Below are 9536 nucleotides of genomic sequence, written 5' to 3'. Positions count from 1 at the left end.
TGGATGATCTTGGAGGTCTCTTCCAACCTGGTTGATTCTATGATTCTATGATTACTAGAAATTGCTTGGTTTGTGATTTTTTTGTTTTGTTTTGTTTTGTTTTTTTCAGCTTGACTCTTTACCAGTAGCTGAATTTCCAGGTGAATTTCTTTCTTCCAAAATGTCATGGCAGTGCCTTTAACTTCCAAGGTCATCTGTTCCATTCCTTTGCCCAAGAGGAACAGTTGTGAATTTGCTTTTAGAGACTTCATGGTGGGGTCTGTAACATGTTTCTTCAGACAACCCTATCTAGTGCTTCATTTTAATTCTTGTTAGAAAGCTTTTTCATAATGCCTTACTCAAGTTGTTCTTGCTGCAATTTCAACCCCTTATTTCTTTTGCTTTCCACCAGGAAGAATTTTTTTTCCCTCTTCTCTCAGCAGTAGTCTTTTGCATATTTGAGGAATATTATCATTCTCCCTTCCCCCATCCTTAATCTTCTTTCCTTTAAGCAAAGAAACCCCAACACAGTCATTCTTCCCGGTAGGTCGTAATTTTCAGCCTTTCTGCAGCTCCCTTCTGGATTCGCTCCAGCTGGTTTAGATCTCTCTGGGAATGTGGCACCCAACACCACACAGAGTACTCCAGCTGAGACATTATCTCTGCTGAATAAAGCAGACAAGATGGTGTATGAGTTTTCTGTGCTACATTTAGTAATTTCCAAAGGTAAAAGTGAATCTGCTTTTCTACAAAGAGTAGTAAACTATCCCTTTGGTCCTGATGCAAATAGTTTTTCTTACCAAAAAAATAAAGGAGAGAGAGAGAAGAAATTAATAGAATTCAACACTTTCTTTGAACATGTGTAAGGAAAAATACATTCTCAATCCTGTACATGGTGCACTAGATACTCCTGCATAAACAGGCATTTGCTGGAAAGCATTGGCAGGGTAAGTTCAGGAAGTGAAAACAAGAAGATGGTGCTGCTAGTGGGGAAAGAGGTTGTCCTGGTTTTGCTGGGTCAGAATCACAGGCTGCAGGCCATTAGCAGTTCTGAGTGAGCCATGACACCTGACTTGAGTTGGTTACAGGTGTATCACATACCATGAGCATCATACTCAGTGTAAAGGAGGAAGTTTGTTGAGGGAGAGCAAGTTGGATCTCTTGTCAGACCCTCTTCCTTGGGGTCTTTTCCCTCTGCTCTTGAGGACTGTGTTTCTGGGTATTGTGACTGCTGCACTTTTGCTGGGCTGAGCACAACCCTTGTATCTTCTATTGCCATTGATAATAATCTGGCTATTTCATTAAACCCATTTTCATTACAAGCTCTGGGTCTTCTCTCTTCCTAATTCCCCTTCTCTGCTGGGGAGGGGAAATTAGGTGATAGAGTCATTGCTATAGATTAGCGTCAGATATGGGCTAAGCATAGACAGAGGTCTTGCATCTTCCCAGGAGTTTGGGGTAAAGAGCACTCTTTAGTCTCAGTTTTCATGAATCCCAAAATCACCGCTATTTTGGGGAACACAGAGCTACAGAACACAGTACTAAACTAAGCAGCAAAGCTAAGCTAGTAGTTACTGGGTGGTTTGGGAATGATTCAGTTAGTGTCTAGTTTTCTTTGTCTGTATTTTGTATGCTTCTAATGATTCTTACCAACAGTAAGAATCAACATATCCAATGCTCAAATAATGGCATTTAAATATGAATGAGAGACTTTGGGATAGAAACATGGCAAGGCATTTCAGCTGGGATATAGAAAGGATGAAGTTCACCCCACTTGCCCAGCACTTGCCCAGTGCTCAAGAGTCCTCATATAAAGGCTGAATAACATCAGCCTCCTTTCCCACAGAGACAATGCTGCCATGGTATCACTGCTGCCCTTCCAGTAGTTCAGTCTCACTTACACAAGCAGAGCTGATGAGTCTTCTCAAGGAAGTGCTCGGGTGAGCAGCCCAAGCCCACATCTGCCCCACCATTACTTTCCCTTCAGCTTGGAGTGTCACAACCCACAGCTAGATGCAGCTTTTCTCCTGGTAGATTCCCGATGTGGTCAGCCTGGAGCCCCATGTATGTCTCTGCAATGTATGAATGTCACCTTTCAGCAGAGATTATTAGTAGGCTTTGTCTGACTGACAAGCACTTGTGTTTTGCCTCAAATCTTCGAAGGCAGGCAGGCAGCAAAGGGAGCAAAGAGCACTAATAGAATTCTTCAATGTCATTTTAATGGGATCACTGTTTTGTGGTAGCTATTTTTTTCCTTTCTTTATCTTTCTCTATCCTTTCTCTGCTAGGCTCTGTGTTAATGCCCTCTGGTGATACTGAATTCTTTCCAAGTTTCTCAAAAAAATTAAAATGAAAAATCCCACCAGCATTAATTATTGTTCCAGGAGGATATCTTCCCTCAAAGATGCAAGGTTTCTCTGAAGCCATCTGTCTGGATTTTCTTCCCTTGGGACAGAGAGAACAGTTAGTAACTCAGTAGTTCCAAAAGGAAACTTGCAGCTCATGTAGATAATACAAATGACCCAGCTGCCCTGGGAAGGGAAGTGCCATCTCATGTGTGGTGTATTCCATATGCTATCTATCCACCTTCCCCAGCTAATGAGGATCAGACTTCTTCATGCTGGTCAAGACAAATATAAAGCTCCCTAGCCCTGAAATCACTGTAGTGAGGTTGCCATGGTAAAAAGGGGAAAAAAAAAAAAAAAGTTCAGTCCCTCACAGACTACACTGAAGCCTGATAGAAAGAAAGGCACTAGTATTGCACCAAGACACAAAAACGTGCCTGGGAAGTTCTCCAAATTACCATGATCCTAGGTACAGTTAAGATTTATTAAAAACATCCTCTTCTCCTTGTTTTTCTAACAAGATACATTAGGATTCTGTCTTATGGGAAGGCATCCCAAGAATAAGGCTGGGAATTTGGAATTTTCTAAACATCTAACTCAAGTGTTGATGCTGAGCCATGACTGAAGCAGAAATCCTGATCCACAACACTTGTATTAATGTTTCATGACCTGGTTTGCAAAAGAAAAAGATTTCATCCAAAATCTAGATCCCAATTCCACATTTCAGTTCCACTGTTGATAAGCAGGCAGCTTAATTAGCTCCCAGAGCGATTATGAGGTTGGGTTATTTAAAGTTTGAAAAGCTCTGTGGAGGTTCTAATAACAGAATGTCGCTTATGTACAGGAATAGAGAGAGATGGGGTGCTCTGCCCATGGGCACAGGCTGTAAGCTGATGCAGGCACTGCATGTACCTGAACCCAGAAATTTCCTGGCACTCTATGCAGACTTATGCTGCACACATGGCCTTGGAGAGCCCCTGTGTTCCATGTGGAAAGCACATATGCCTATTGCAGATTAGAAAGCTAATCTTAGAAAACTAAGGGGGCTCTGAAGGAGAGGGCAATCTGCTCGGTGTCCAGTCCATCTCAGAGGAACACTTACTCCTTGATAATGTTTTGTTTGGTTGGTTTTGTTCTGTTTTCAGTGACAATCCACATTCCAAGCCATGAAGAGATGACCAACAGACAGGATCCTGATATCTCACAAAACAGCAGTGTAGTGATAGGATGAGGAGCAGTGGTTTCAATCTAGAGAAGAGTAGATTTAGATTGGATATTAGGTACTAGTTCTTTACCATGAGGGTACTGGAACACGTTGCCCAGGGAGGTGGTTGAGGCCCTATCGCTGGAGATAATTCAAGGTGAGAATCAACAAGGCTCTGGGCAAGCTGATCTAGCTGAGGATGCCCCTGCTAACTACATAGGGACTTGGATTAGATGACCTTTGGAGGTCCCTTTCAACCCAAACTATTCTATGATTCTATAGCTTTGCAAAGCATAGCATTAAATCCTGAGACTTGAAAGACTATACATCCTTCTTGAAGGTAAGGAGAGATGTTCACCCTGCCTCTCTCATTATTAACAGATATACTGAATGCTCTCTGCTCCAGCAGAAGTTCCTGCTTCTAGGCATGTCCTCTTTGGCCATTTCTCAGTGTTTAGCCAGAGTCCAGCTCTGATTTCTAAATTATCCAGATTTATGTTACTTTCCTCAGTTATGATGGTGAAGTTGAGGAGTTTTTGTCTATAAAATCTTGTGAGTCATCCTGGATTATTTCATCCTCTGTAAACAAAGTATTAAAGCGATAATGTAATGCACAAATGTGCCTTTAGACAAGAGAGGAGTGAGAACTCATGAGCATGAGCTGGATCCCATGTGTAGCAGAGAGCTGGGACAAGAGCCTTCTATGTACCATATTAGGGCTAAAAATCCACCTAGTAGGCTTAATGAGTGAAAGGCACTGAAATGTTCTTCAATTACACATCATTGTTCATTAAGCTGGGGAATGTGTGCCTTTCAGTTATTAAGCAACACTCAAGACCGTGCCGAGATGTGCTCTCACCAAATCTGGAAAGCATTTTTTTGCTAGTGAAGATGGCAAGTTCTCTTGCTCTCCTGAAGGGCCTTCTCTGGAGCTTCTGCATGGCTAAAGAAGAAGGCAGAGCTGCATTAGGGAGAGACAGCAGTGGTAGCTCTGTGGCAACATCCTGACAAGTGTCTCAACTGCAAGGAGACTGAGTGGTGCTGCTCCACAGTAGTGGCTACCAAGGGGTTGGATGTCCACAGGCATCGCAAAAAGGCTCCCATGTCTGGTTCCAGGTTGTCTGTCTGGTGGTGTGGTGGCCACCTACCCAGGCTGGTACCTGCAAAGCCAAGCCACAGACTCTCTTGCACTGTTTGGACTAATATTTTCTCAGTATTCTTCTTTCAAATCAACACATCATCCAATGCAAACTATTTTTCTTTTAAGTTTCTGGATGTTTTTCAAGAGCACTACCAGGCACTAGCCCTCAGCTTCTTCATTCATACAGTTTTCTCAGTCTAGAGGTTATCTGTTTCTGACTGTAGTAGGTTGAGAACTTCCTCCCCCACCCCCAACTGAAATTTACCAACCAGCTCAGATGGCTTGGAAGCAGGATAAAGCTATATTTACAGCAAAGATAAATGTACAAGCATATGTACACAATATATTTACATATGTTTACAATTATATATAATTGAGAAATAATACAGAAATCCAAACAGACAAAGAAAGTCCAGAAGGGACCCATGCCAGCCTCTCTCTCTCCTCAGATAGAAAACAACCAGCAAAGCTGGATAGCCAAAGTTAGGGGAAGAGATTAGAGAGAAGCGAGGAGAAAAGCGCCTCAGACCAAACAAAAAGGAATTGTTTGTATGTTGGCTTTTTATCCCTTTTACCAAACCAATGAATGACACAGACTTCATCATTGTTATTCTTTTACAACCAATGACCTAATGTCTCTTATTAGAATATTCCAATGAGCCTTAAATGACTGCACTTGTCTAGGGCACTCTCTAAACCAGCATAGTCCTAATACTTAATCTATGTAGCTCTCCCAGTAAAAGCCGTGTATTTATGTAGGCATTTCTCTGAAAGAGAAGCAGACCTTAGAGAAAGGCATGGAAATGATTTTAGCTCAGACAGGGATGATAATGAGAAACCAGCACACTTCAGCCCTGCAAAGACTTTCACGTATCTGATGTACTGGGATGTGACTCTAGTGCTACAAGCAGGCTGAGCCCATTCCTCAGCCTTTACTGGATCTAAATCCAATTTATTTCTGGAAACTGATTCAGACGTGATGTTTTTGTAGACAAGATGCCTGGAGCTGTGGTGATGGGTGAATCAGAAGTGTGTATGGACAGCTGTTGTAGCCAGCATAGTCACAGCGTAATTCTTCCTGAAAAACATTCTAGTGCAGTTAGTGCTGTAGACATCACATCTCTGTGCAGTAACAGACAGGTCAGAACAGAGGAAAACCAAGCTGCTGGCTGATGTGTTAGGGAAAGCTGCTTAGAAACCTGTGGCACAGATTTAGACGTTCCTGCAGTAAGACACATTCGAACACAACAGTTGCTGTGCAGATCTGACTGGATGTATTCACAGAGACTTCAATCCTGCAGGCAGCAGAACTGAGCATCTCAAGTGCTGCCATTGATATTTCACTGAAACCAGCATTATGTTTGAAAGTACAGAGGCAGCCTGTAACGAGGCAAGGTCCTTTTTTGTGGAGAACATTGCCATCTTGTGCACAATTGCATTTACTTTGAGCCTACCATGCTTATGAACTGCAGAAGTTTCTCATCCTTCCCACCCCTCCTGAAAGCTCTAGAATGCCTGAAGCAGCATTTAAGCCCTTGAATGGAGAAGTGTTCCTAAATAGCTGTAGCTTGTTCCAGTCCTCAAGTGATGGTAGCAAGATCTGAAGTGCTTTCTGGGCTAGGACATTGTCCTGTTTTTTAGTTTGCAAAGCACTTCATGAAGTACATTTAATGAAAACATTAATCTGCATCACAATGAAATCTATGAGAGTGGAAAATAAGGGCTAACACAGTTCTGCAAAAGTCTGGTGTTCTTTTTCAGAGGTGGAACAACATCATTTACTCATAGACTATCTATTACTCATAGACTATCTATCTGCAGCCATGCAGATGCACAAAAGTGCAGCAACAGCAGAGAACTCCCATACAGGAAAATCTGCCATAGACAGACAAAACAGTGACTAGCCTAGGGTAGCAATTGCCCCCATAGTGACTCACAGCTTACTGCAGATAGAAATTACACAAGTCTTGCCACACCAGTCTGTGCTGAGACCCCACAACGAGGACTGTGTCCAGCTCTGGAATCCTCAGCACAAGAAAGACGTGAAGATGTTGTAGAGGGTCCAGAAGAGGCCTGGAGCACAAACCCTATGAGGCCTTTGAGAGGCCTGGAACACAAACCCTGTGAGGAGAGGCTGAGGAAGCTGGGGGTGCTTAGCCTGGAGAAGAGGAGGCTCAGGGGTGACCTCATTGCTGTCTACAACTACCTGAAGGGAGGCTGTAGCCAGGTGGGGTTGGTCTCTTCTCCCAGGCAAACAGCAACAGAACAAGGGGACACAGCCTCAAGTTGTGCTGGGGGGGGGGGGGTCTAGGCTGGATGTTAGGAGGAAGTTCTTCCCAGAGAGAGTGATTGGCATTGGAATGGGCTGCCCAGGGAGGTGGTGGAGATATTGAAGAAAAGCCTGGCTGAGGCACTTAGTGTCATGGTCTTAGTTGACTGGATAGGGCTGGGTGCTAGGTTGGACTGGATGATCTTGCAGGTTTCTTTCAACGTGGTTGATTCTATGATTCTAAGAGGACCACAAAAATGACAAGAGGACTAGAAGAGCTCCTCTATGAAGAAAGACTGGGAGTGTTGCAATTGTTCAGCCTGGAGAAGAGAAAGCTTCAGAAAGAGCCCTATTAAACCTTTCAGTACTTTAACAGGGGTCTATAGGAAAGATGGGCACAAAGTTTTTAGCAAGGCCTGTTACAACAGAACAAGGTTGATTTAGATTAGATACAAGGGTAGATATAGATTAGATACAAGGAATGTATTTTTTACAACAAGAGTGGTGGAACATTGTAATAAGATGCCCAGATGGTAGATGCTTTATACCTGGAAACATGCAATGTCAGATCAGGCAGGGCTGAGCCCATTTCCATAGAATCATAGAATCAACCAGGTTGGAAGAGACCTCCAAGATCATCCAGTCCAACCTAGCACCCAGCCCTAGCCAGTCAACTAGACCATGGCACTAAGTGCCTCATCCAGGCTTTGCTTCAACACCTCCAGGGACGGTGCCTCCACCACCTCCCTGGGCAGCCCATTCCAATGCCAATCACTCTCTCTGGCAAGAACTTCCTCCTAACATCCAGCCTATACTTCCCCTGGCACAACTTGAGACTGTGTCCCCTTGTTCTGTTGCTGGTTACCTGGGAGAAGAGGCCACCCCCCCACCTGGCTACAATGTCCCTTCATGCTTTGTCCATGATCACATTTTCCCTAAAACACAGAGCAATGTATACCACAGCAGCCTGAGAGTCCTTCCACAGGAGTATGTGAACGATTTAGCACCCCATCCCCCATGAAATCCACACCATTCTCAGGAGTTCCACGCTATGACACCTCCTTCCATATGTTTTTAATCATCACTTGCAAGTGGGAAACTCTGCTCCAGGTAAGTCTTTGTCTTGCTGCCAGCAAGACTAGGGTGTCCAACTGGAGGTTCTAAGCACTCTTGTGGTGGGCCTGGTGCTCATCCTCTGTAGCTCCACCAGCTGCCTACCCCCAGCCAGGATCCCATCTGCCACATGATGGCTAGGGCACAGTGCATTCTGGCTTGCACTTTGGTGGGGCACTGGAGTAAAATCCACCAGCACTGACAGGGAGTGTCTGATCTCTGTCACTGCTTGGAGGTGCCCTGGGGGTCCTTTGCACTGGGGTGGAAATTGCTTGGCCTTTTGAGGGGACCTCTGTGGAGGGAGGTTGAGTCTGCAGAAAACCCTGTATTCCCCTCTGCCTGCTTTCCAAACAAGGTGATGTCTGTATCCAGCCGAGTGCTTAGATCTTCAAGGTGCTATCTGCATTTCAGGACAAGGTGCAGAGGGCACAACTCAGGGGAGATGGCAGGGCCCAGTTTCTTGTGTGCCTTCCCAAGGAAATCCCATGTGCTCCTCACAGAGTCAAAATGACAGTTACAGCTATGTGGATTTGACGTTAAAAATTTCCCCCTGGTGGAAGCCCAGAGTGATGGAAGCATGCCAGTGTTTTAGCTAGGAGGATGTCCATGTGCTTGCTGGTTATGGTGAGCTGACCCTGGCTTGATGCAAGGTGCTTGGCATCTGTGACTCCTCCTACTCAGCTGGACAAGGGAGAAATAAGAAAACAAAAGGCTCATGGGTCAAGATAAACAGGGAGATCACTAAGCAATTACTGTCATAGGCAAAAGAGACTCAACTCTAGGAGCTACCACTGTTGTTGACGAGTTCAGCCTTGACCAGCAGTGCGTCCATCTTGCAGCCTTCTGGACTGGCTCTGTCAAACTGTGATGATTTGGAGTTACCTGCCCCTCCACATGATGAAATTCACCCAGACTAGACATAGCCAGAAGTTCAGGAATGAACCTATATTTACAACTTAGAACAACTTACAAGCACATATATACACAAATATTTACACTTACATACACACAAGTTAAAGTAATAGAGAGACACAAAATGCCTCCCAAAACAGTCAGACAGCCCAGAAGGCTTCCAACTGAAGCCTCCTCCCCCCTTCCCCCTCTTTTCCCTCCCCTCAGAAATAACCAGATGAATCCCCATACATCTCACAGGATAAATCTGGAATGAGCTGAGGTGAGATGTTAAAAAGACGACAAGGAGGTTAGAGGAAAAAGGTTAGATTGGGTCAAAGTGTTAAGGCAGATGCAACCACACAGACTACCAGAGGGAAGAAGTAGTGAGAACTAACTGAGAAGTGTATGAGAAGTGAGTGTCTTATCTATATTTCTCAGTAGAAGAATGAGTGATATAGGTCACTGTTATTTTTCTTTCTTCTCATGGCTCAGGATTTAATTTCTCTCAGTAAAATACTTCAAATTGCCTCAAACTAGCACACAAACACAGGGAAAGCTTCTGGCAGTTTCCTACAGAAGCCACCTGTGTCA

General features: G+C 44.1%; 1 long non-coding RNA gene across 1 annotated transcript; it reads right to left on the bottom strand.

The window, feature by feature from the left end:
- Window positions 1-223: 223 nt before the first annotated feature.
- Window positions 224-935, bottom strand: LOC135175686 (uncharacterized). The gene is made up of 2 exons (XR_010302435.1): window positions 780-935; window positions 224-644 (listed from the first exon to the last, which is right to left on the bottom strand). It is a non-coding gene; the product is annotated as an uncharacterized LOC135175686 (long non-coding RNA).
- Window positions 936-9536: the final 8601 nt, after the last annotated feature.

Source organism: Pogoniulus pusillus, chromosome 5 (genome assembly GCF_015220805.1).
Source record: "Pogoniulus pusillus isolate bPogPus1 chromosome 5, bPogPus1.pri, whole genome shotgun sequence".
NCBI classification, from domain to species: Eukaryota; Metazoa; Chordata; class Aves; order Piciformes; family Lybiidae; genus Pogoniulus; species Pogoniulus pusillus.
This window is presented reverse-complemented; position numbering and strand designations above follow the sequence as displayed.